The sequence below is a fragment of the Ranitomeya variabilis genome, chromosome 6, assembly GCF_051348905.1.
Source record: "Ranitomeya variabilis isolate aRanVar5 chromosome 6, aRanVar5.hap1, whole genome shotgun sequence".
Taxonomy (NCBI): Eukaryota; Metazoa; Chordata; class Amphibia; order Anura; family Dendrobatidae; genus Ranitomeya; species Ranitomeya variabilis.
This window is the reverse complement of record NC_135237.1, coordinates 411,063,561-411,090,548: the sequence shown is the minus strand read 5'-3', so window position 1 is coordinate 411,090,548 and position 26,988 is coordinate 411,063,561. Positions and strand designations below refer to the sequence as shown.

Below are 26,988 nucleotides of genomic sequence, written 5' to 3'. Positions count from 1 at the left end.
GCAGGCACTCATAGATTAACATTGGCTAGAATACAATCCAATTTTTTTTTATCAGATTGCACTCATCTGTATTTCTCACAAATAAGTATGAGCCTTGACTTCTCATCTCAAGTATTTTCCAACATTTGTAGACACCTGGATAAAGATCATTGCTTTAAAATTGTAGAGAAAATAGTATAATACACATGGCATTGTGCCACGAAATGGGGTGAGCTTTATATAAGACAGACATTTATTATATTTGTCTTACGTGGGACGTTATTTACATACATACTGGATGTTGTTCAACTAGATTTGTATTTCATATTCCGTGCTGAACTGAAGGATTTCTATTCTACAATACGTAACATTCAGCACAATTCACAGGCACAAAGCCTTCGGATCTGTGTTTTTGTAGCTGTTAAACTAAACACATATTAACCAGAGCTAGATTTCTTGATAATGAATAACCCATGGTGTAAAAAAGTTGATTATATCTAAGCATCTCAGTAGTCAGTCAAACTCAGACATCAACTGAAATAAGAGAGTGGTGGCCAAAAGTCAAAGAAAGGAAAATTGTCAGCACATGCATTAAGGTCATGTAGCAGAAACGAGGGAAATGTAATGCACTGATGAAAATTATCACATCGCTGGAAATATGCCATAAATCTAATAGCTGAAATAGTTATATCCACAAGGATTAAAATTACGACAGTCAAGAAAATAGTTTCCAGGCATTACTGTCCATCGTGATATAACTTCTTGCTATTTGCATAAATCTGGATAAACCCCTTTTGGCAGTGCAAGCACAATTTAATAGAAGAGAAGAAATTAAGTTGATGTCAGCGAGGATTCTGGAAATGTGGTTATGACTTCTTTCTCCAGTTATTGCATTCATTGGTAAGTCTACATTTACTTTCATGTACTTTCAGTTATTTATTTTTTTAGATGAGATTAAGAAAAACAGCAATTATAGCAGTTGTTCACATTTTTCTTGAACACCATTCATTAAGTAGAATAATTACTAATAAAGTTTTAGGGCTCATACTCACTTGCGAGAAATACGTCAGAGTCTCGCAGGTTAAAACCCTGCTCTGGCACCGGCACTCCAGAGCGGAGTGTGCTGCCGCACAGCTATACATGGAGCTGCATGCTCTGCTCTGGAGTGCCGGCGCCAGAGCAGGGTTTCAACCTGCGAGATTCGGACGTATTTCTCGCAAGTGAGTATGAGCCATAGCATGGGTTGATATGAATACACATATACTGTATATTCAAATGTCCATTGTGCTATGTTTTAGGGATTCGTAATACCACACCTCTAAACTGATAAAGCACATATTCTACCTTTAAATACCTCCAATTTTTTACAGTGGCACAAACTGGTATGTTGATACATGAGAAAAAGCTGTGAGATATTCAAAACTGTGATATATAGTGAAAGGATTTTTTTTTTTAAACGGCTGTAAGGCTATGTTCACATGCAGCAATTTTTTGTACAACCAAAACCTGCATTCTTCCCAGTAAAAATGCTGCATTCAAAATGCAGTTTTTGCTGATTTTTTGGTAACTTTTTTCTGCCTTTTTTGTGCAGATTACTAGTGTAAATTGTCTACATTGTACATTTAATGAAGTTAGGTCTAGTCACCAAAAACGCAGCAAAAAAATGCTGCTATAAAACAGCAGCAACATTTTTTTCATTTTTTTGCACTTTCTCATTGCTTTCTATGGGTGAAAAATGTCAGGATAAAAAAAAACAAATGTGTGCATGAGATTTGTGAAATCTCATAGCTTTTGCTGGTACTGTAAAACTAAGCTTCTTTTCTGCAGAAAAAATAAACTGTGCAAAAGCACTGCAAAAACTTTGCTTGTGAGAATAGACAATTGTCAATACGATCATGACAATACCTAATTTATATTTTTTACTACTTTAAAACCAAACATTATAACTGGAAAAAAATAATTAATTTTTGCACTATATTATAATAACCATAACTTTCTTATGGAAGCGTAGGAGGGTTTTTTGCAGAGCAAGTACTACTTTTTTCTGTTTCATTTTTTGATTTTTTTCTCATTTCAATTTTTTATTTTTTTGTTGCTGGAACGCATAAACAAAACATCAAAACTGCAATTGTTTTTTAACTGTATGTTTTAGGCTAGTTTCACACTAGCGTTTTGAGGAGCTGCAGAGGGCTGCGGACTTCCTCCGTGAAGTCCCGCCCTCGACGGCACCTCCGCTGCTAGCTCCGCCTACTTCTGCATAAGGCCTGCATGCGGCCTGCGTACCTATCTTTAACATTAGGTACACAGGTCGTGCAGCTGTATGTGGATGCTTCCGCATGCGTCGTTTTGATGATGCGGAGAAAAAAAGAAATTGCTACCAGCTGCGTTCTACGCTGGTCGCCGCGTCGTCAAAACAACGTATGCGGAAGCATCCGCATACAGCCGCACGACCTGCGTACCTAATGTTAAAGATAAGTGCGCAGGCCGCATGCAGACCGCATGCAGAAGTAGGCGGAGCTAGCGGCTGAGGGCGGGGCTTCACTGAGGAAGTCCGCAGCCCTCCGCAGCTCCTCAAAACACTAATGTGAAACCAGCCTTACAGACATCACGCTACAGTTTAATTGACATTGACTTTCTTCTGCTTGTTGATATAAGTTATGGTGATGCACAATGTATGCCTTTTTTGTATTTTACTATATTTACATAAGAAAAATAATTAAAAAAAACAACTCTGACTGATCTTCATTTCATCTTTTGTTTACAGAGCTGTATGAGGGTTTGTTTTTTGCGTAATGATCTGTAGTATTATTGCTACTATTTTGTGATCCATATGACTTTTTGATCACTTTTTATTTTTTTAGGCAAGATTGATAAAAACAGAAATAATGGCATAATTTTTTAAAAAAAATGTAATGCTTTTTAATATAGATTGAACTCAATGGATTTATTTTTACCTTCAGTCTTAAATGCTATGAAACAATGAGGATAAAGGAGAAGAAATACTCATTTAGTTTTGTAGTATGGGTCACTGCAAATGCAAATATGTGTTGTTTTTGTACAGTTCAGTCTATAACCTAACATGTTTATTCAGAACAAGACAAAAACCTCATGAGGCAGATGTTAATTACCCATATTAGGAGATAAAATTCTTCCCAACTCCACAAATGGCTGCTTTCTGGATTAACATTTCAATTTGTAACATTACAATTATCAAGAAAGGCATCCAGGCCTTCCTTGTACTTGTCTGATGAATCAACCATTACAAAATCTCACTGCTCTTACAAAGAATAGCCAACTGTGATGATGATTAAGTCTTCTGTCCTGTAGTCGTCCAGGATGCCCTCTTACCATCACTGCATGCCTATTATAGCTGTAAAAAGATCAATAGAAATATATTTGTACTCTCCATTCATATGTTTAACCCCTTCACCCCCAAGGGTGGTTTGCACGTTATGGACCGGGCCAATTTTTACAATTCTGACCACTGTCCCTTTATGAGGTTATAACTCTGGAACGCTTCAACGGATCCTGGTGATTCTGACACTGTTTTCTTGTGACGTATTGTACTTCATGATAGTGGTAAAATTTCTTTGATATTACCTGCGTTTATTTGTGAAAAAAATGGAAATTTGTGAAAATTTTGAAAATTTCGCAATTTTCCAAATTTGAATTTTTATGCAATTAAATCACAGTGATATGTCACACAAAATACTTAATAAGTAACATTTCCCACATGTCTACTTTACATCAGCATCATTTTGGAACCAAATTTTTTTTTTGTTAGGGAGTTATAAGGGTTAAAAGTTGACCAGCAATTTCTCATTTTTACAACACCATTTTTTTTTAAGAACCACATCTCATTTGAAGTCATTTTGAGGGGTCTATATGATAGAAAATACCCAAGTGTGACACCATTCTAAAAACTGCACCCCTCAAGGTGCTCAAAACCACATTCAAAAAGTTTATTAACCCTTCAGGTGTTTCACAGGAATTTTTGGAATGTTTAAATAAAAATGAACATTTAACTTTTTTTCACACAAAATTTAATTCAGCTCCAATTTGTTTTATTTTACCAAGGGTAACAGGAGAAAATGGACCCCAAAAGATGTTATACAATTTGTCCTGAGTACGCCGATACCCCATATGTGGGGGTAAACCACTGTTTGGGCGCATGACAGAGCTCGGAAGCGAAGGAGCGCCATTTGACTTTTCAATGCAAAATTGACTGGAATTGAGATGGGACGCCATGTTGCGTTTGGAGAGCCACTGATGTGCCTAAACATTGAAACCCCCCACAAGTGACACCATTTTGGAAAGTAGACCCCCTAAGGAACTTATCTAGATGTGTGGTGAGCACTTTGACCCACCAAGTGCTTCACAGGAGTTTATAATGCAGGACCGTAAAAATAAAAAATCATATTTTTTCACAAAAATGATCTTTTCACCCCCAATTTTTTATTTTCCCAAGGGTAAGAGAAGAAATTGGACCACAAATGTTGTTGTGCAATTTGTCCTGAGTACGCTGATACCCCATATGTGGGGGTAAACCACTGTTTGGGCGCATGGGAGAGCTCGGAAGGGAAGGAGCGCCGTTTGACTTTTCACTGCAAAATTGACAGGAATTGAGATGGGACGCCATGTTGCATTTGGAGAGCCACTGATGTGCCTAAACATTGAAACCCCCCACAAGTGACACCATTTTGGAAAGTAGACCCCCTAAGGAACTTATCTAGATGTGTGGTGAGCACTTTGACCCACCAAGTGCTTCACAGAAGTTTATAATGCAGAGCCATAAAAATAAAACAAAAATTTTTTCCCACAAAAATTATATTTTAGCCCCCAGTTTTGTATTTTCCCGAAGGTAACAGGAGAAATTGGACCCCAAAAGTTGTTGTCCAATTTGTCCTGAGTACGCTGATACCCCATATGTGGGGGGGAACCACCGTTTGGGCGCATGGGAGGGCTCGGAAGGGATGGAGTGCCATTTGGAATGCAGACTTAGATGGAATGGTCTGCAGGCGCCACATTACGTTTGCAGAGCCCCTAATGTACCTAAACAGTAAAACAAAACCACAAGTGACACCATTTTGGAAAGTAGACCCCCTAAGGAACTCAACTAGATGTGTTGTGAGAGATTTGAACCTCTAAGTGTTTCAATACAGTTTATAACGCAGAGCCGTGCAAATAAAAAAAAAATTTTTTCCACAAAAATTATTTTTTAGCCCCCAGTTTTGTATTTTTCCAAGGGTAACAGGAGAAATTAGACCCTATATATTGTTGTCCAATTTGTCCTGAGTACGCTGATACCTGATATCTGGGGGGGAACCACCGTTTGAGCGCATGGCAGAGCTCAGAAGGGAAGGAGCATCATTTGCAATGCAGACTTAGATGGATTGGTCTGCAGGCGTCACATTGCGTTTGCAGAGCCCCTAATGTACCTAAACAGTAGAAACCCCCCACAAGTGACCCAATATTGGAAACTAGACCCCCCAAGGAACTTATCTAGTTGTGTTGTGAGAACTTTGAACCCCCAAGTGTTTCACTACAGTTTATAACGCAGAGCCGTGAAAATAAAAAAATAAAAAATTTCCCCCCAAAATTATTTTTTAGCCCCCAGTTTTGTATTTTCCCAATGGTAACAGGAGAAATTGGACCCCAAAAGCTGTTGTCCAATTTGTCTTGAGTACGCTGATACCCCATATGTGGGGGGGAACCACCGTTTGGGCGCATGGGAGGGCTCGAAAGGGAAGGAGCGCCATTTGGAATGCAGACTTAGATGGAATGGTCTGCAGGCATGACATTGCGTTTGCAGAGCCCCTAATGTACCTAAACAGTAGAAACCCCCCACAATTGACACCATTTTGGAAAGTAGACCCCCTAAGGAACTCATCTAGATGTGTTGTGAGAGCTTTGAACCCCCTAGTGTTTCACTATAGTTTATAACGCAGAGCCATGCAAATAAAAAATATTTTTTTTTCCACAAAAATTATTTTTTAGCCCCAGTTTTGTATTTTCCCAAGGGTAACAGGAGAAATTGAACCCCAAAAGTTGTTCTCCAATGTGTTCCGAGTACGCTGATACCCCATATGTTGGGGTAAACCCCTGTTTGGGCGCACGGGAGAGCTTGGAAGGGAAGGAGCACTGTTTTACTTTTTCAACGCAGAATTGGCTGGAATTGAAATGGGACGCCATGTCACGTTTGGAGAGCCCCTGATGTGCCTAAACAGTGGAAACCCCCCAATTATAACTGAAACCCTAATCCACACACACCCCTAACCCTAATCCCAACGGTAACCCTAACCACACCTCTAACCCAGACACACCCCTAAGCCTAATCCCAACCCTATTCCCAACCGTAAAAGTAATCCAAACCCTAACCCTAACTTTAGCCCCAACCCTAACCCTAACCCTAGCCCTAACCCTAGCCCTAGCCCTAACCCTAATGGGAAAATGGAAATAAATACATTTTTAAAATTTTTTTAATTTTTCCCTAACTAAGGCTACGTTCACATTAGCGTTCTGCGCCGCAGCGTCGGGCGCCGCAGCGTCGCCGCATGCGTCATGTGCCCCTATATTTAACATGGGGGCGCATGGACATGCGTTGCACTTGCGTTTTGCGACGCATGCGTCACTGCGGCGCACGCGTCATGGCGCAGAGGACGCAGCAAGTTGCATTTTTTGTGCGTACAAAATCAAGCAAAAAAAGGACGCATGCGTCGCAAAACGCAGCATTGTGCATGCGTTGTGCATGCGGTGTTCCTGCATTGTGCGTTGCGTCGCCGACGCTGCGGCGCACGACGCAAATGTGAACGTAGCCTAAGCGGGTGATGAAGGGGGGTTTGATTTACTTTTATAGCGGGTTATTTAGCGGATTTTTATGATTGGCAGCCGTCACACACTGAAAGACGCTTTTTATTGCAAAAAATATTTTTTGCATTACCACATTTTGAGAGCTATAATTTTTCCATATTTGAGTCCACAGAGTCATGTGAGGTCTTGTTTTTTGCGGGACGAGTTGACGTTTTTATTGGTAACATGTTCGGGCACGGGAGATTTTTTGATCGCTTTTTATTCCGATTTTTGTGAGGCAGAATGACCAAAAACCAGCTATTCATTAATTTCTTTTGGGGGAGGCGTTTATACCGTTCCGCGTTTGGTAAAATTGATAAAGCAGTTTTATTCTTCGGGTCAGTACGATTACAGCAATACCTCATTTACATCATTTTTTTATGTTTTGGCGCTTTTATACGATAAAAGCTATTTTATAGAAAAAATAATTATTTTGGCATCGCTTTATTCTGAGGACTATAACTTTTTTATTTTTTCGCTGATGATGCTGTGTGGTAGCTCATTTTTTGCGGGACAAGATGACGTTTTGAGCGGTACCATGGTTATTTATATCCGTCTTTTTGATCGCGTGTTATTCCACTTTTTGATTGGTGGTATGAGAATAAAGCGTTGTTTTTTGTCTCGTTTTTTTTTTTTTTTTTTTACGGTGTTCACTGAAGGGGTTAACTAGTTATGTAGTTTTATAGGTGGGGTTGTTACGGACGCGGCGATACTAAATATGTGTACTTTTATTGTTTGATATTTTTTTTTATTTAGATAAAGAAATTTATTTATGGGAATAATTTTTTTTATTTATTTATTTATTTAGAATTTTTTTTTTTTTTTTTACACATGTGGGAATTTTTTTTTTTACTTTTTTACTTTGTCCCAGGGGGGACATCACAGATCATTGATCTGGCAGTGTGCACAGCACTCTGCCAGATCTGTGATCTGCTGTGCAGGGCTGCAGGCTTACCAAGTGTCTGCTCTGAGCAGGCACTCGGTAAGCCACCTCCCTCCCTGCAGGACCCGGATGCCGCGGCCATCTTGGATCCGCGACCTGCAGCGAGGAAGGAGGTAGGAGACCCTCGGAGCAACGCGATCACATCGCGTTGCTCCGGGGGTCTCAGGGAAGCACGCAGGGAGCCCCCTCCCTGCGCGATGCTTCCCTATACCGCCGGTACACCGCGATCATGTTTGATCGAGGTGTGCTGGGGGTTAATGTGCTGGGGGCGGTCCGTGACCGCTCCTGGCACATAGTGCCGGATGTCAGCTGCGATAGTCAGCTGACACCCGGCCGTGATCGGCCGCGCTCCCCCCGTGAGCACGGCTGATCGTGCTGGACGTACTATTCCGTCCTTGGGAAGTAGGGCCCACCCCACATGGACGGAATAGTACGTCCAATGACAGAAAGGGGTTAAGATCATTAAAAAGATCTTTGTATTTTTTATTTAATATATTTTTACATTGAAATAGGATCATCTCTAAGCCTTTTTCTTCCCAAACTTAATAACCGCAAGTTTGATAACCTGCCTTGCAGGCCCCCATTCGATTAATAACCCTGATCTTCTCTGCACCCTCTCTAGCTGAGCTATATGTTTCTTATGCACTGGAGTCCAATATTGTATACCGTATGCTAAGTGTGTCCTGACTAGCGACTTGTATAGAGGAAAAACTATGTTCTTGTAATGAATTTCTATGCCTCTTTATTCCATCTAATGATTTTATTGGCTATAGACTTTTACTAGTTATTAAATAACAGTGTTTCCTCTGCCCAAGTGCATGACCTTACATTTCTGAGTGTTAAACTTCAACTGCCATTACTCAGCCTAAGGCCGGCATCACACTAGGCGTATGAAAATACGGTCCATTTTTACGGCCGTAATACGCAGAAATGTTCCCAAAATAGTGATACGTATGTCATCCGTAGGCAGGGTGTAGCAGCGTATTTTGCGCATGTCATCCTCCGTATGTAATCCGTATGGCATCCGTACTGCAATATTTTCTCGCAGGCTTGCAAAACCGACATACAATGGATCCATGGGCTCAAATATTCGTTAAAACATATATACAGTCTATATATATATATATATATATATATATATATATATATATATATATATCTACAATTGTCTAAGGGTCACTTCCATCTGTCTGTCTGTCACGGATATTCATTGGTCGCGGCCTCTGTCTGTCATGGAAATCCAAGTCGCTGATTGGTCGCGGCAAAATGGCCACGACCAATCAGTGACGGGCACAGTCCGGTGGCAAAATGGCCGCTCCTTACTCCCCGCCCCGCAGTCAGTGCCAGCTCCATAATCCCCATCAGTCAGCGCTCACACTGTTAATGGCAGCGGTAACGGACCGCGTTATGCCGCGGTGTAATGCACTCCGTTACCGCTGCTATTAACCCTGTGTGACCAACTTTTTACTATTGATGCTGCCTATGCGGCATCAATAGTTAAAAGAGCTAATGTTAAAAATAATTAAAAAATAAAAAATCGTTATATACTCACCGTCTGTCGGCCCCCCGATCAGGAACAGGCCTTTTCCGCTCCTCGCGACGCTCCGGTGACCGCTCCATGTATTGCGGTCTCGCGAGACCGTTACGTCATCATCTCACAAGACTGCAATGCACTCTTGGGACAGGAGCGCGCGAGGAGCGTCGGTAACCACTTCGCTTGGATCCGGGGGCCAACGGAAGGTGAGGATATAACTATTTTTAATTTTAATTCTTTTTTTTTTTTTAACAGGGATATGATGCCCACATTGCTATATACTGCATGGGCTGTGCTATATACTACGTGGGCTGTGCAATATAATACGTGGGCTGTGCAATATAGTACGTGGGCTGTGCAATATACTATGTGGGCTGTGCAATATACTATGTGGGCTGTGCAATGTACTACGTGGGCTGTGCAATATACTATGTGGGCTGTGCAATGTACTACGTGGGCTGTGCAATGTTCTACATGGGCTGTGCAATGTACTACGTGGGCTGTGCAATATACTACGTGGGCTGTGCAATATAATACGTGGGCTGTGCAATATACTACGTGGGCTGTGCAATATACTACGTGGGCTGTGCAATGTACTGCGTGGGCTGTGCAATATACTATGTGGGCTGTGTTATACACTACGTGGCCTGTGTTATACACTACATGGCCTGTGTTATACACTATGTGGCCTGTGTTATACACTACATGGCCTGTGTTATACACTACGTGACCTGTGTTATACACTACATGGGCTGTGTTATACACTACGTGGGCTGTGTTATATACTGCGTGCGTGGGCTGTTATATACTACGTGAGCTGTTTTATATGCTACGTGGGCTGTTATAAACTACATGGCTGTGTTATATGCTATGTGGGCTGTTATACACTCTGTGGGCTGTGCTATATACTCCGTGGGCTGTGCTATATACTATGTGGCTGTGCTATATCCTACGTGGCTGTGCAATATACTACGTGGCCTGTTATATACTACATGGCCGGCCGCGAACAATCAGCGACAGGCGCAGTCCAGCCACGAATTGGCGCGGGATTTAAACCATGCTTCGCTAATTGGTCGCAGCCGGCTGAATCCTGTGTATTCAATGTATTATTCTAAAATCTTCATAAATAAACTACATTCATATTCTAGAATACCCGATGCGTTAGAATCGGGCTACCATCTAGTATATATGTATATATATATATATATATATATATATATATATATATATATATATATGTCAGTGAGACATATATATATATATATATATATACTGTATTTATATTTAATTTGGCGCTAGATAGCAGAAAAGCTCATATGAACTCAAGCCTGGGAAAATGTTCTGAAAAGTTCCCAGGCTCGAGTTCATATGAGTTCATCCAGCAGAGGGCGCATCACCGCAACTCGAGGTAACTACAGTACATTCCCCTGCATTCCATTCATTCACCAAGTTTTACAGACAGGAGCACAGCTGCATTAGCAGAGCTCCTGGGTGTAAAATGATTTAACCCCTTCAGATGGCTTTACAGCGTGGGACAAGACTGAACTACGGAAGGTATGGAATATTGTTGTTTGTTTTGTTTAACTTTATTTTAGGTGACAAGGGTCTTCAGGTGGATTAAGAGTATAATAAAATATTAAAACAACATGTGTCTTTATTTCATTAAAATACTTTTTAATTGTGTGTTTTATTAACCATTTCGTTCTATTGGATTAATAATGGATAGGTGTCATAATTGACGCCTCTCCATTATTAACCTGGCTTAATGTCACCTTACAATAGCACGGTGACATTAACCCTTCATTACCCCATATCCCACCGCTACACGGGAGTGGGAAGAGAGAGGCTAAATGCCAGAATAGGCGCATCTTCCAGATGTGCCTTTTCTGGAGTGGCTGGGGGCAGATGTTTTTAGCCAGGGGGGGTCCTATAACCATGGTCCCTCTCTCGGCTATTAATATCTGCCCTCAGTCACTGGCTTTCCCACTCTGGCGGAGAAAATTGCGTGGGAGCCCAAGCCAATTTTTTCCGGGATTTAACCCTTTAATTTAATAGCTAGAGACCCCAAATTTTACACAGGGGCACTTGTTACATTAGTAAAGAGGAATATGTAATAAAAGAAGGGATATGAGATGATTTACTGTATGTAAACCATGTCCCATGTCCTGTCAGGTTTGTGAAGGAGAGAGGAAAAGCCGGCAATTGAATTACCGGCTTTTCTGCTATCTAGCGCTGAATTAAATATAAATATATATATATATGTGTCTCACTGACATATATATATATATATATACAGTATATATATATATATATATATATATATATATATATATATACAGTATATATATATATATATATATACACAGGGGTTTTTTCTGTAGTCTGCTTTGTCTTTTCTTCCCTCTTTTCCTCTAGGTGACTGAGGAGTCTTGTGCTAGCATGGATGTTCAGGGATTAGTTTCTCGTATAGACCAGCTTGCTGCTAAGGTACAGGGTATTTCGGATTTTATTATTCAGACTCCGCTTTTAGAACCTAGGATTCCTACTCCTGATTTGTTTTTTGGGGACAGGTCCAAATTTTTGAGTTTTAAAAACAATTGTAAACTGTTTTTTGCTCTGAAGGCTCGTTCCTCTGGTGATCCCATTCAGCAGGTTAAAATTGTCATCTCCCTGCTGCGTGGCGACCCTCAGGATTGGGCATTTTCCCTGGAATCTGGGAATCCGGCCTTGCTTAATGTAGATGCCTTTTTTCAGGCTCTAGGATTATTATATGATGAACCAAATTCTGTGGATCAAGCGGAGAATACCTTGTTGGCCCTGTCTCAGGGTCAAGAAGCGGCAGAATTGTATTGTCAGAAATTTAGAAAATGGTCTGTGCTGACTAAATGGAATGAGGATGCTTTGGCGGCAATTTTCAGAAAGGGTCTTTGTGAATCTGTTAAAGATGTTATGGTGGGGTTTCCCATGCCTGTTGGTCTGAGTGATTCTATGTCTCTGGCCATTCAGATTGATCGGCGCTTGCGGGAGCGCAGAACTGTGCGCGCTGTGGCGTTGTCCTCAGAGCAGATGCCTGAGCCTATGCAGTGTGATAAGATTCTGTCTAGAACGGAACAACAAGGATTCAGACGTCAGAATAGGTTGTGTTTTTATTGTGGCGATGCTTCTCATGTCATTTCAGTCTGCCCAAAGCGTACAAAGAGAATCGCTAGTTCAGTTACCATCGGAACTGTACAACCTAAATTTCTGTTATCTGTGACCTTGATCTGCTCACTGTCGTCATTTTCTGTCATGGCGTTTGTGGATTCAGGCGCCGCTTTGAACTTAATGGACTTTGAATTTGCCAGGCGTTGTGGTTTCCACTCGCAGTCTTTGCAGAACCCTATTCCTTTAAGGGGCATTGATGCTACACCTTTGGCTAAAAATAAACCCCAGTTTTGGACACAGGTGACCATGTGCATGACGCCAGCCCATCAGGAAGATTGTCGTTTTCTGGTGTTGCATAATTTGCATGATGCTATTGTGCTGGGTTTTCCATGGTTGCAGATACATAATCCTGTGTTGTATTGGAAGTCTAAGTCTGTGACTAGTTGGGGTTGTCAGGGGGTTCATAATGACGTTCCTGTGATACCAATCTCCTCTTCCTCCTCTTCTGAAGTTCCAGAGTTTTTGTCTGATTTTAAGGATGTATTCGATGAGCCCAAGTCCAGTTCCCTTCCACCGCATTAGGGACTGTGATTGTGCTATTGACTAGTGTTGAGCGATACCGTCCGATACTTGAAAGTATCGGTATCGGATAGTATCGGCCGATACCCAAAAAGTATCGGATATCGCCGATACCGATACCCGATACCAATACAAGTCAATGGGACACCAAGTATCGGAAGGTATCCTGATGGTTCCCAGGGTCTGAAGGAGAGGAAACTCCCCTTCAGGCCCTGGGATCCATATTAATATGTAAAATAAAGAATAAAAAAAAAAAATATTGATATACTCACCCTCTGACGCGCCCTGGTTGTAACCGCCAGCCTTTGTTCCTAAGAATGAGCGCTTGAAAGACCTTAGATGACATCACGGCTTGTGATTGGTCGCGTGGCGGTCACGTGACCGCTCCGCGACCAATCACAGGTCGCGACATCATCTAAGGTCTTTCAAGCGCTTGAAAGACCTTAGATGACGTCACGGCTTGTGATTGGTCGCGTTGCAGTCACGTGACCACTCCGCGACCAATCACAGGCCGCGACGTCATCTAAGGACTTTCAAGCGCTCATTCTTATGAACGGAGGCTGGCGGTTACAACCAGGGCGCGTCAGAGGGTGAGTATATCAATATTTTTTATTTTTATTCTTTATTTTACACATTAATATCGATCCCGATACCGATTCCCGATACCACAAAAGTATCGGATCTCGGTATCAGAATTCCGATACAGCAAGTATCGGCCGATACCCGATACTTGTGGTATCGGAATGCTCAACACTACTATTGACTTCATTCCAGGCTGTAAGTTTCCTAAGGGCCGACTTTTCAACCTGTCTGTGCCGGAACATACCGCCATGCGGAGTTATGTTAAGGAGTCTTTGGAGAAAGGGCATATTCGGTCATCTTCTTCACTGTTGGGAGCGGGATTTTTATTTGTTGCTAAGAAGGATGGCTCCTTGAGACCCTGTATTGATTATCGCCTCTTGAATAAGATCACGGTCAAGTTTCAATACCCTTTACCTTTGCTTTCCGATTTGTTTGCCAGGATTAAGGGGGCTAGTTGGTTTACTAAAATTGATCTTCGGGGGCATATAATCTTGTTCGTATTAAGCAGGGTGACGAATGGAAAACTGCGTTTAATACGCCCGAAGGCCATTTTGAATACCTTGTGATGCCATTCGGGCTCTCTAATGCTCCATCTGTTTTTCAGTCCTTCATGCATGATATCTTCCGGAATTATCTTGATAAATTCATGATTGTATATTTGGATGACATCTTAATTTTTTCCGATGATTGGGAGTCTCATGTGAAACAGGTCAGGATGGTATTTCAGATCCTTCGTGATAATACTTTGTTTGTGAAGGGGTCTAAGTGTCTCTTTGGAGTGCAGAAGGTTTCTTTTTTGGGCTTTATTTTTTCTCCCTCATCTATAGAGATGGATCCGGTTAAGGTTCAGGCCATTCATGATTGGATTCAACCCACATCTGTGAAGAGCCTTCAGAAATTTTTGGGCTTTGCTAATTTTTATTGCCGTTTCATTGCTAACTTCTCCAGTGTGGTTAAACCCCTGACCGATTTGACGAAGAAAGGCGCTGATGTGACGAATTGGTCCCCTGTGGCTGTCTCTGCCTTTCAGGAGCTTAAACGTCGATTTACTTCTGCCCCGGTGTTGCGTCAGGCAGATGTTTCTCTTTCATTTCAGGTTGAGGTTGACGCTTCTGAGATTGGGGCAGGGGCCGTTTTGTCTCAGAGGAATTCTGATGGTTCCTTGATGAAACCGTGTGCCTTCTTTTCCAGTAAGTTTTCGCCTGCTGAACGCAATTATGATGTCGGCAATCGGGAGTTGTTGGCTATGAAGTGGGCGTTTGAGGAATGGCGACATTGGCTTGAGGGAGCCAAGCACCGTATTGTGGTCTTGACCGATCATAAAAATCTGATTTACCTCGAATCTGCCAAACAGTTGAATCCTAGACAGGCTCGATGGTCCCTGTTTTTCTCCCGTTTTGATTTTGTGGTTTCGTATCTTCCGGGTTCTAAGAATATTAAGGCTGATGCCCTCTCTAGGAGTTTTTTGCCTGATTCTCCTGAGGTACTTGAGCCGGTCGGCATTCTGAAGGAAGGGGTGGTCCTTTCTGCCATTTCCCCTGATTTGCGACAGGTTCTGCAGGAATTTCAGGCTGACAAACCTGACCGCTGTCCAGTGGGGAAACTGTTTGTTCCTGATAGATGGACTAGTAGAGTGATTTCTGAGGTTCATTGTTCTGTGTTGGCTGGTCATCCTGGTATTTTTGGTACCAGAGATTTGGTTGGTAGGTCCTTTTGGTGGCCTTCTTTGTCGTGTGATGTGCGTTCCTTTGTGCAGTCCTGTGGGACTTGTGCGCGGGCCAAGCCTTGTTGTTCCCGTGCTAGTGGGTTGCTTTTGCCTTTGCCGGTCCCTAAGAGGCCCTGGACGCATATTTCTATGGATTTTATTTCAGATCTTCCGGTTTCCCAGAGGATGTCGGTTATCTGGGTGGTTTGTGACCGGTTTTCTAAGATGGTTCATTTGGTGCCTTTGCCTAAATTGCCTTCTTCTTCTGATTTGGTTCTGTTGTTTTTTCAGCATGTGGTTCGTTTGCATGGTATTCCAGAGAATATTGTGTCTGACAGAGCTTCCCAGTTTGTTTCTAGGTTTTGGCGGGCCTTTTGTGCTAGGCTGGGCATTGATTTGTCTTTTTCTTCTGCATTTCATCCTCAGACAAATGGCCAGACCGAGCGAACTAATCAGACTTTGGAAACTTATTTGAGATGCTTTGTGTCTGCAGATCAGGATGATTGGGTGGCTTTCTTGCCATTGGCCGAGTTTGCCCTTAATAATCGGGCTAGTTCTGCTACCTTGGTTTCGCCCTTCTTTTGTAATTTTGATTTTCATCCTCGTTTTTCTTCGGGGCAAGTTGAACCTTCTGATTGTCCTGGTGTGGATTCTGTGGTTGACAGGTTGCAGCAGATTTGGGCTCATGTGGTGGACAATTTGGTGTTGTCTCAGGAGGAGGCTCAGCGTTTTGCTAACCGTCGTCGGTGTGTTGGTTCCCGGCTTCGGGTTGGGGATTTGGTCTGGTTGTCTTTCCATCATGTTCCTATGAAGGTTTCTTCCCCTAAGTTTAAGCCTCGGTTTATTGGTCCTTATAGGATTTCTGAGATTATCAATCCGGTGTCTTTTCGTTTGGCCCTTCCGGCCTCTTTTGCCATCCATAATGTTTTCCATAGATCTTTATTGCGGAAATATGTGGTGCCCGTTGTTCCCTCTGTTGATCCTCCTGCTCCTGTGTTGGTTGATGGGGAGTTGGAGTATGTGGTTGAGAAGATTTTGGATTCTCGCTTTTCGAGGCGGAGGCTTCAGTACCTTGTCAAATGGAAGGGTTATGGCCAGGAGGATAATTCTTGGGTTTTTGCCTCTGATGTCCATGCTGCTGCCTTTCATCTGGCTCGTCCTGATCGGCCTGGGGGCTCTGGTGAGGGTTCGGTGACCCCTCTTCAAGGGGGGGGTACTGTTGTGAATTCTGCTCTTGGGCTCCCTCCAGTGGTTGTTGGTGGTAGTGCAGTTGTCTTGGGGTTGTAATCCGGGCAGGTGTTTCTGCTGATTGCAGCTTTATTAGGTATTTAGGTGTGCAGGCTCCATGAGTCAGTGCCAGTTGTCCATTGTATTTGGAGGGATTGCTTCTCTCTCTGGCTCCTCATGCCTTGCTGCCAAATTCAGCTAAGATAAGTGTCTGTTTTTTGTCTCTGTGCACACATTCAGTGTGCTTTGCAATTCAGTGCAATTTATTGTGTTTTTTGTCCAGCTTAGACTTTGTTTGGATTTTTCAGTCATGCTGGATTCTCAGGAGATGCAGATATACTTTCTAAGTCTTTAGTTAGATGTGGAATATTTGTATTATCTGCTGTGGATATTTTTAGGATTTTAATACTGACCGCTTAGTGTCTGTCCTATCCTTTTCTATTTAGCTAGAAGTGCCTCTTTTGCTAAATCCTGTTTTTCTGCCTGCGTGTGTCTTTCCTCTTATACTCACAGTCAATATTTGTGAGGGGCTGCCTATCCTTTGGGGTTCTGCTCTGAGGCAAGATAGAATTCCCATTTCTATCTATAGGGGTATTTAGTCCTCCGGCTGTGTCGAGGTGTCTAGGACGTGTTAGGTACATCCCACGGCTACTTCTAGTTGCGGTGTTAGTTTAGGGTTTGCGGTCAGTACAGGTACCACCTACTCCTGAGAAAGTCTCTCATGCGGCTCCAAGGTCACCGGATCATAACAGTATGGATTCATACAAGGTGTGAATTGTTTCCAAAGGAATTTTAGCCCATTCTGCAGTAAAAACACCCTCCAGTTCTTTGAGCGACGATGGCGGCGGAAATCGACATCTAACTTGAATCTCTAAAATAGACCATAAGTGCTCAATAATGTTGAGGTCTGGGGATTGCTCAACTTTATTAGAATGTTCCTCGTGCCATGCTTTAACGATTCTAGCTGTATGAATTGGTGCATTATCATCCTGAAAGATGGCGTTCCCCTCTGGGAACAGTGCTTGAACCATTGGATGCACTTGATCGCTCAAAATGCCTAAATAATCTCGGCTGTTGATTCTTCCATGAAGGGATATCATTGGCCCTGCGGATCTCCACGAAATAGCACCCCAGATCATCACAAAATCTCCACCATGTTTTACGGTTGGGAGAAGGCAGTCTGGATGGAATGCTTCTTTTGGCTGTCTCCAATCGTACACTCGGCCGGAGGTGGGAAATAGGGTAAACGATGATTCGTCTGAGAATATCACATGTTTCCACTGCTCGAGGTACCAATGCTGGAGGTTTTTACACCACTCTAAACGCTTGGAAACATTTGTCATTGAGAGCAGCAGTTTTCTAATTGCAGCTCTTCTGTGGAATCCAGATTTGTGCAGCTCCCGACGAACAGTTTTCGTGGAAACTGGGTTCTGTAGGTGTTCATTGAGCTCAGCAATGATTATCGGAGCTGTGGTCTTGCGATCCTCTCTCACAATTCGTTTTAGAGTCCGACGGTCTCTCTCAGTCAACTTTGACTTTCGGCCGGACCTGTGCTTTGATGTGGATGTTTTTCCTTCTTTTTCAAACGCAGTCATTACTTGGGAGACAGTACCTCTTGACACGCCAAGCATTCGGGCACTTTGTGTTACACTAGCGCCTGCCATACGAGCACCAACAATTTGGCCTCTTTGAAAATCCGGGAGGTCTGCCATTGGTATCAGGCTCTCATCAATGTTCTTACAATTATGCAAAACAAACAGTTAATTTTCATACACATATCACATAACACAAATAATCAACTACAAAACATTACCATATGTCACGGTTTGCATGTTTATCACATGTTCGAAGATTATGATGCCAAAACGTTAGGTGTTTCCATTATTTTGTCCAACCCCTGTATATATATATATTGTAAGATTGCACTTACTTACAGGTTGGGGAATACTCGCTTGGCAGCAATATAACACACAGCAAGACGTTTTCTTCAAAAGTTCAACTGGGTTTATTACTCCATAAACCCCAGTGGCAGAAAACACAACACAACAATCTTCATAGCACGGCAAAACAAATTACCAATATTCACAGCATGACGCTGTTCCATCAGGACTGTGACCATACACTCTTGGTTGAGTCCGATATTCAGGCTCGCTCTGGAACCAAACGCACAGTCTGGTATTACCTGCTGACTCCTTGTCAGTCCATTGGGAAAGCTGCCCACGGGATCACCAACTTGCCTGGGTGGCACACATTAGTTAGTCCAGACCCACCGGAGGACGGTAGCTTCCCCAATTTTCACTGTGCGCTGCTCAGGGATCCGGTCCTACTCCCATGACTTCCCAACACCAGCATGTGCTTTCCAGGAACATACACCGGGACCTGTGACCCACACCCTGGTCACATTATGTACCTTGTAACCACACCCCATAGGTGAGGTATATCACATGGGCTGATCACGTGATTATGACATCACTACAGGTCCTCATACTCCTGCAGGGAAAAAGGTACAGTGAGTGCCCTCACCCAGTGGTGAGGTATGTGGGTAGCCAGAACCTCCCATCTCTCATAGCTACCCGCAACACGGACCCAGGTGCACTAAATGACATCTTCAGTGCTTACGTGCTCTAATGACAAGATACACCGGGTTGCATCGCAGGGAGCATCCATCCCTGTGACACATACCTCCCATTAACCACAATGCCGGACACTGTCTAACTACCACATCCATGCATACCCATGGCCTCAATATGCTTCCGTGCGTATGCTGGAGAGACCATGCAGTGCCCCCTACCTGTTACAGGGGTCACTGCATCACAATATATATACCTATTCTATGTGTACACATTTATTCTACCTATTCTATTCTATTCTGTCAGTGTGATTTTACTGTACACCGCACTGAATTGCCGGCTTTCCTAGAGAACACTGCTGCGTATTTCTCACAAGTCACACGCATGGTCCATGTGTAATCTGTAATTTAGACTTTCATTGGTGTATTTTTTGCTCAATACGCTGACAAAACGCAGCATGCTGCGATTTTCTACGGCCGTACAAGACCGTATAATACAGATCCGTAAAATACGGCAGATAGGAGCTTGGCCATAGAGAATCATTGTACCGTATGCAATCCATACTTTCTGCGCCTCTCATACGTCCGTAAAACATGCCAGTGTGACGCCGGCCTAAGGCTGTGTGCACACATTGCAGATTTGATTGCGGATCCGCAGCGTTTATTGCCGCTCGGAATTGCATCAAATCCGCAGTGTAGTGTACAACCAATGTAAGTCTATGGGAACCGCAGACTTGATGTGCACATGCTGCGGTAAATCCGCACCGAAACACAGCTTTTTTTTTTCCGCAGCATGTCACTTCTTTTGTGTGGAACTGCAGCGTTTCTGCACCCATAGACTTGCATTGAGTCAGGCACATCCGCAGCAAAACCGCAGATGTTAAAAAGATCTGCAGTTTTGCTACGGATGTGGGTGCGAGAAACGCTACAGTTCGGGAGGAGGGAAGTGTGTGAGCAGAGTGTGGGCAGTGACTGCGTGCTTGTATGTGTGTGCAGGCGAGGTCTGTGGGCTGTCCGAGGGTCTGTCGGGACATCTGCAGGGCTGTCCTGGGGGTCTGCGTGCTGTCCAGAGCTATGCGGTGGTGTGCGACGCTGTGCGGGTCTGTCTGGGTGTGTGCAGGGCTGTCCGGGTGTGTGCGGGGCTGTCTGGGTATGTGCGGGGCTGACCAGGTGTGTGCGGGGCTGTCCGAGTGTGTGCAGGGCTGTCCGGGTGTGTTCAGCGCTGTCCGGGTGTGTGCGGGGCTGTCCGGGTGTGTGCAGCACTGTCTGGGTGTGTGCAGCGCTGTCCGGGTGTGTGCGGGGCTGTGTGGGGGGTTGTGTGTGTGTGTGTGTACAGGCATCATCCGATGAGACTACAAGTACCATCGGGCTATGCCTGCTACAGTGATAGTGATTGACACATTAGCCAATGATGGGACAGTAGTAGTCCCATCATCCAGCTAATGTGTTGAATAAAAAAAAGCACACATACAGTGCATACATATAGACATATAGTACATACAACATACAGTACATACAACATACAACATACAGCACATACAACATGCAACATACAGTACATACAACATATAACATACAGAACATACAACATACAGTACATGCAACATACAACATATAACATACAGTACATACAACATACAATATATAACATACAGTACATACAACATACAACATGCAACATACAGTACATGCAACATACACCATGCAACATGCAACATACAGTACATAAAACATGCAACATGCATCATACACTATGCAGCATACAACATGCAACATACACCATGCAACATACAGTATATATAACATACAACATGCAACATACACCATGCAACATACAACATACAACATACAACATGCAGCATACAGTACATACAACATGAATCGTACAGTACATACAACATACAACATGCAACATACACCATGCAACAAACAACATGCAACATACAACATGCAACATACAGTACATACAACATGCAAAATGCAACATACTACATACAGTACATGCAACATGTAACATACAACATGCAACATACAGTACATACAACATACAATATACAGTACATACAACATGTTACATACAACATGCAACATACAGTACATACAATATGTAACATACAACATGCAACATACAGTACATGTTACATACAGTACATACATACAGTACATACAACACACACACACATATAGCCATACAGTTTATATTCACAACACATACAGTACATTCAACATAGAGTACATACTCACCATCACCTCGATCCCCGAAGCCATTGCTCACCTGTAAAAATATCAAAATAATAAACAAACAATATACTCCCTGACCTGCAGATATACAATTAAAACGAGTGTCCCACGACGATCTCCCGTGGAGAGCTGCCACATCAGCTGATGCGACCGCTCTCCAGGGGCTCCGGCAATACAATGATGGAAGGTATCCTGTATCCCTCCGCCGCTGTGAGAAATAGTTCCTACTCTAACTTGTGGCACTGCTGTGTGGGGAAATTCCCACGCAGCTTTGCCATAACGTGAGACCCTGAACTCAGGTAACCTCTTCAGTGATGCACTGCAGGAGCCATTGTCTCCTATCAGTGTGTCACTGGAGGCCCTATAGAGCAGTGACATCTCCTGATATCCCACCGCTACAGGGGAGTGGGAAGAGAGGGGCTGAGTGCCGGAATTGGCACATCTTACAGATGCACCATTTCTGGGGTGGGTGGGGGCTGGTATTTGTAGCCGGGGGGGGGCATATATATCCATGGCCCCTTTCTAGGCTATGAATATAAGCCAGAAGCTGTCTGCGTAGCCTTTCTGACTATAAAATATAGGGGGACCCAACGACATTTTTTTTGGGGGGGTCTCCCTATTTTAATAGCCAGTAAAGGCTACGCAGACAGCTGCAGGCTGATATTCATAGCCTGGGAAGGGGCCATGGGTATTACCCCCTTTCCCATGCTACAAATATTGGCCCCCGGCCAGCGGCTTTTCGCCTCTGGTGCACAAAATTGCGTGGGAGCCCGCGCCATTTTTTTCCAGTTTTTTAAAATTAAACGTTCATTAATAAACATCGACCTTGCTATTATATATCTATGGATAATCTATAGATATATTTATAGATAGATAGATATATCTATCCATATATGTATTTGACTATCTACATCTATCCATAGATTTATCTATCCATAGCTATATCTATCCATAGCTATATCTATCCATACATATATCTATAGATAGATATATGAATAGATAAATCTATGTGTCAGGACTCTGAACATTTTTTACCTTTTGTGCATTACTGCCCTTTTCCAAGATGGCGTCTTTGGTCTCATGTGTACTGTGTCTTCCTGCTATAAAACTCCACCCCAGCCTTCAGTCTGTGCTAGAGTATTCTGCCTTGCATCCAGCTCCTGACCTCTGATTACTCCCTGGCTATACACCTGCTCCTGTGAACCTGTGTGGTGATCCTGCTACTCAGCTCTGAGTTCCTGCTGCTTACACTAGTTTCCAGTAATCCTCCTTCATCTACTTCTCGTGTTTACTTCCATCTGCATTTGCTGGACATGTAAGCTGTTTCTGCTTTGCAATAACCTGAGACTATTAACCAGGCCTCCCTGGTTGAGCTAAGATATGATTTGAACTGCCTAATAAGCATATCTATCTGTGCCTGGACTAAGACAAGGATTTATTCGTGTCAAGTATCCTCAAGAATAATTGTGCTTCATAGACTTTCTGCTTGATTGCATTTTCCTCTGAAGTTTCCTATAGACTGCAAAGCTGCGTTTATTATTTGCACCAAGTGTTGTGGACTTGAGTTTCTCTCTGCACCTGTTTGAATCACCGTGTGATAATATAGACTTTACCACTTATAAAACTGTGTCCTGTAGTTGTCTTGTTCCACGCAAAGAGTCTCCTGAGTTATCCCCTATAATTATTACAGGATACTCTAGCCTAAAAAAAAAAAAAGGAGACTGCTGGAACAATGACTGCAGAAAGCAAATTAGAGCAGGTGTTTTCCATAATTAGATCACTGCAGAAAGATGTGGAAGGTCTGCAAAAGAAGTTTGGAAGCTTTGAACACAATCAACAAGTGTTTGGACAAACTTTGCAGGACTTGAGCAACCGCATGGCAGCCCAGGAAAACAAACTTGCTGGCATAGAGTCCCAGTGTGGACGGGCTTTTCAGGACATAAGCACGCAAATAGATGCACAAGGGACTTTGCCCTTAGGTGGGCAACCGCCACCAGCTGGCCCACCTAATTTGCCCCCATTCAGATTTAATGGTGATCGCAACAAATTTTGTGGCTTTGTGAATCAATGTATGCTGTTTTGATGTGCATGCTGACCGTTTTCCTACTGATAGATCCAAAGTATTGTGTGTAATAATGCTACTGACCTCACGAGCGCTCGCCTGGGTGAATCCGATGGTTGAGTCTCGTGACCCACGGTTAAAAGACTTGGATGATTTCTTGGCCGCTCTGGCATTAATGTTTGATGACCCTAATCGCCGTGCAACCACTGAATCTGCTTTGTTGTTTTTATGCCAGGCTAAACGTTCTGTTATTGAGTATGCCACTGAATTCAGGAGATTGGCGGTAGATACCAATTGGGACAGTTATGCACAATTGCCTATTTTTAAAAGGGGTCTGTCTAGTATTGTAAAAGATGAACTAGCCCGCTCTGAGTCACCACAAGAGCTAGAGACATTTATACAGCATTGTATTCGCATAGACATTCGCCTTACTGAGCGTAGGCAGGAGAAATTTGCTGCATATAACCGTGTTTCTAACCTTTCCCTTCCTTCCAAAGAGCCTACAGGTAAAACGTCTCGGGAGGTGGAGGAGGTGCCCATGCAAATTGATTCCATTCAGAGGCGCGAGATCAATGAGCGCCGGGAGCATCACATTCGTGAAAGTCTATGTTTCTACTGCGGCCAGTCTGACCACTTCTTGATCAATTGTCCTAAGTGTCCTAGACAGCCTAACAAGGTGCTAGCAGCAATAGGGGAGTATGACAACTGTGATGATGAATCTGACATCTCTGAATGTAGCCTGCCTTTAAACGCTGTATTCCATTCACTTTCTATGACTTCACCCCCCAAGGAGCTTAAGGAAAAGAACTCTTACTGTTCTCTCCCTATTAAGATCCTGTGTTCAGGACAGTGGATTTCCAGTTCAGCTATGATTGACTCTGGTGCAGGTGGCAATTTCATGGATATCGCATTTGCCAAGGAACATGGTATTAAAATTCAGCAAAGAGCCTCTCTAATTACCGTGGAAACAGTGGATGGGTCACCTTTAATCTCTGGGCCTGAGAATCAGGAGACCGTACCCCTTGAAATTTTGTTGGGGCCTAATCATCAGGAGCAACTTTCTTTCTTGCTAAATTCTTCTCATCATTTTCCTGTGATTTTAGGCATTCCTTGGTTGCGTTCTCAAAACCCAATTATCAACTGGGAGACCATGGAGATTAACTTCCCAACAAGGAGCAACTCAGCGTTAACAGAAGCTTTCCCTGAGTAAACGGCTACAGAACCACATGTACAGGTATTTTCTTTACCTTCAGTTTATAAAGAGTTCTCTGACATCTGTGACAAGAAGAATGCAGATCAGCTTCCTCCACACAGGCATTATGACTGTCCCATTGAGCTGCTTCCTGGGGCAGCCATTCCTTTTGGTAACGTATACCCTTTGGTGGCACCTGAGCTTCAAGCCTTAAAAGAGTATATTGATGAAAATCTGGCCAAAGGCTTCATACGTCCTTATTCCTCACCAGCTGGGGCACCTATCTTTTTTGTAAAGAAGAAGGATGGGACCCTAAGACCCTGTGTTGACTATCGAGAACTCAATAAGGTAACTGTATGAAACCGTTACCCTTTGCCTCTGATTCCCGAATTACTGGAAAGAGTCCACCATGTTAAGGTGTTCTCTAAACTGGATCTTCGTGGGGCTTATAATTTGGTGCGTATTTGTCTAGGGGATGAGTGGAAGACAGCATTCAGCTGCCGGTATGGACACTTTGAATCTCTTGTGATGCCCTTCGGGCTTTGTAACGCCCCTGCAACATTTCAACACCTTGCTAATGACATTTTCAGAGATTTGTTGGACCAGTTTGTAGTTATCTATTTGGAGGATATACTAACCTTTTCTGACTCTCTACAGGAACATGAAGAACATGTCAAAACTGTTTTAAGACATCTGAAAGAGAACCATCTGTATATTAAGCCAGAGAAATGCGAGTTCCATCGTTCTGAGATACAGTTCTTAGGTTATGTCATCTCTCCCCAGGGGCTGAACATGGAATCTGGTAAGATTCAGGCTATCCTTGACTGGCCAGTACCCAAGAACGTTAAGGAGGTCCAACGTTTTATTGGTTTTGCAAATTTCTACAGACGCTTCATTTTAAATTTTTCTGATATTGTCCGTCCCATTAATTCCTTGACAAAAAAGGAAAAGCCCTTTAAGTGGTCATCACAGGCTCAAGAAGCTTTTGATCGGCTTAAGATCTGTTTCACATCAGCACCGCTGTTGATACACCCAGATCCAACACTTCCTTTCATTGTGGAGGTGGACGCTTCTGATAATGCTTTGGGGGCTATTCTCTCCCAAAGAACTGGAGAGAAGAGTCTGCTACATCCTTGTGCTTTTTTTCCCGTAGACTAACCTCAGCAGAGAAGAATTACGACGTGGGAGACAAGGAATTGCTGGCTATTATTGCGGCTTTCAAAGAATGGAGGCATCATCTGCAAGGAGCTGCACAACAGATCATAGTGCTAACTGACCATCGCAATCTAGAGTTCCTTAGATCCGCTAGATGTCTTTCTCCTCATCAGGCTCGTTGGAACTTATTTTTAAATCAATTTAACTTTGTTATCTCGTACCGTCCAGGTTCTCGTAATGGGAAGGCTCATGCTTTATCCCGAATCCATGCTGCGGATTCCGTACCTGGAGCCCCGTCCAAGACCATTCTATCTGATGCCAATTTCAGCGAAGTTATCCACGATCAGGACTTGTGGAAGGAGTGCAGGGAGGCCTATGAATGTGATGTATTTCTGGCCAACCCACCTGTGGATATTAATCTTGTCTTTAAGGGTGGCATGTGGTTCAGAGATCGACGTACCTATGTCCCAGAGGTCGTCCGTCTGCAGATCCTCAATTTGGTACATGACTCCAAGTTGGCTGGTCACAGGGGGGTACAGAAGACACAAGAGTTCCTGAGCCGATTCTTCTGGTGGCCAACTTGCCTGAAGGATACCAAGGACTATGTTCTCTCTTGCGAGGTATGTGCCCATTACAAGACTCCTCATGTGGCACCTACGGGTCTTCTACAACCATTACCTGTTCTGTCCTGCCCTTGGGGGTCTATATCAATGGACTTTATTGTGGAGCTGCCTACATCGGGGGGCATGAATACAATCATGGTGGTAGTTGATCACCTGACTAAAGCTGCTCATTTTGTTCCGTGCACCGGCCTCCCCTCAGCTAAAGATACAGTGAACTTGGTTATACAGAATGTCTTTCGATTGCACGTGGTTCCAGATGAGATCATCTCTGATCGTGGAGTACAGTTCACTTCAAGATTCTGGAAGGGGTTTTGCTCTGCACTCAATATTAATGTCTGTCTCTCTTTCGCTTACCATCCCCAGACAAATGGTCAGACTGAGCGTACCAACCAGACGCTGGAACAATATCTAAGATGTTATGTCAGCCATCTCCAGGATGATTGGTTGGAGTTGTTGCCGTTAGCCGAATTTTCATATAATAATTCTCAGAGCGCCTCCACTAAATTTACACCTTTCTTTGCCAATCTGGGTTATCATCCGTGTATTTTACCTAGGTCTCCAATTAATTCTCCGGTTCTGGCAGTGGAGGAAAGGCTGACTGCAA

General features: G+C 43.2%; 1 protein-coding gene across 1 annotated transcript in view; it reads left to right on the top strand.

Moving 5' to 3' along the window:
• The first annotated feature begins 560 nt into the window (after positions 1-560).
• ARHGAP28 (Rho GTPase activating protein 28) overlaps positions 561-26,988 on the top strand; it is a 271,890-nt gene continuing 245,462 nt past the window's right edge. The window contains exon 1 of the mRNA XM_077270232.1: positions 561-879. The gene's annotated coding sequence lies outside the window, so the exon portion shown is untranslated. The remainder of the gene's footprint in view (positions 880-26,988) is intronic.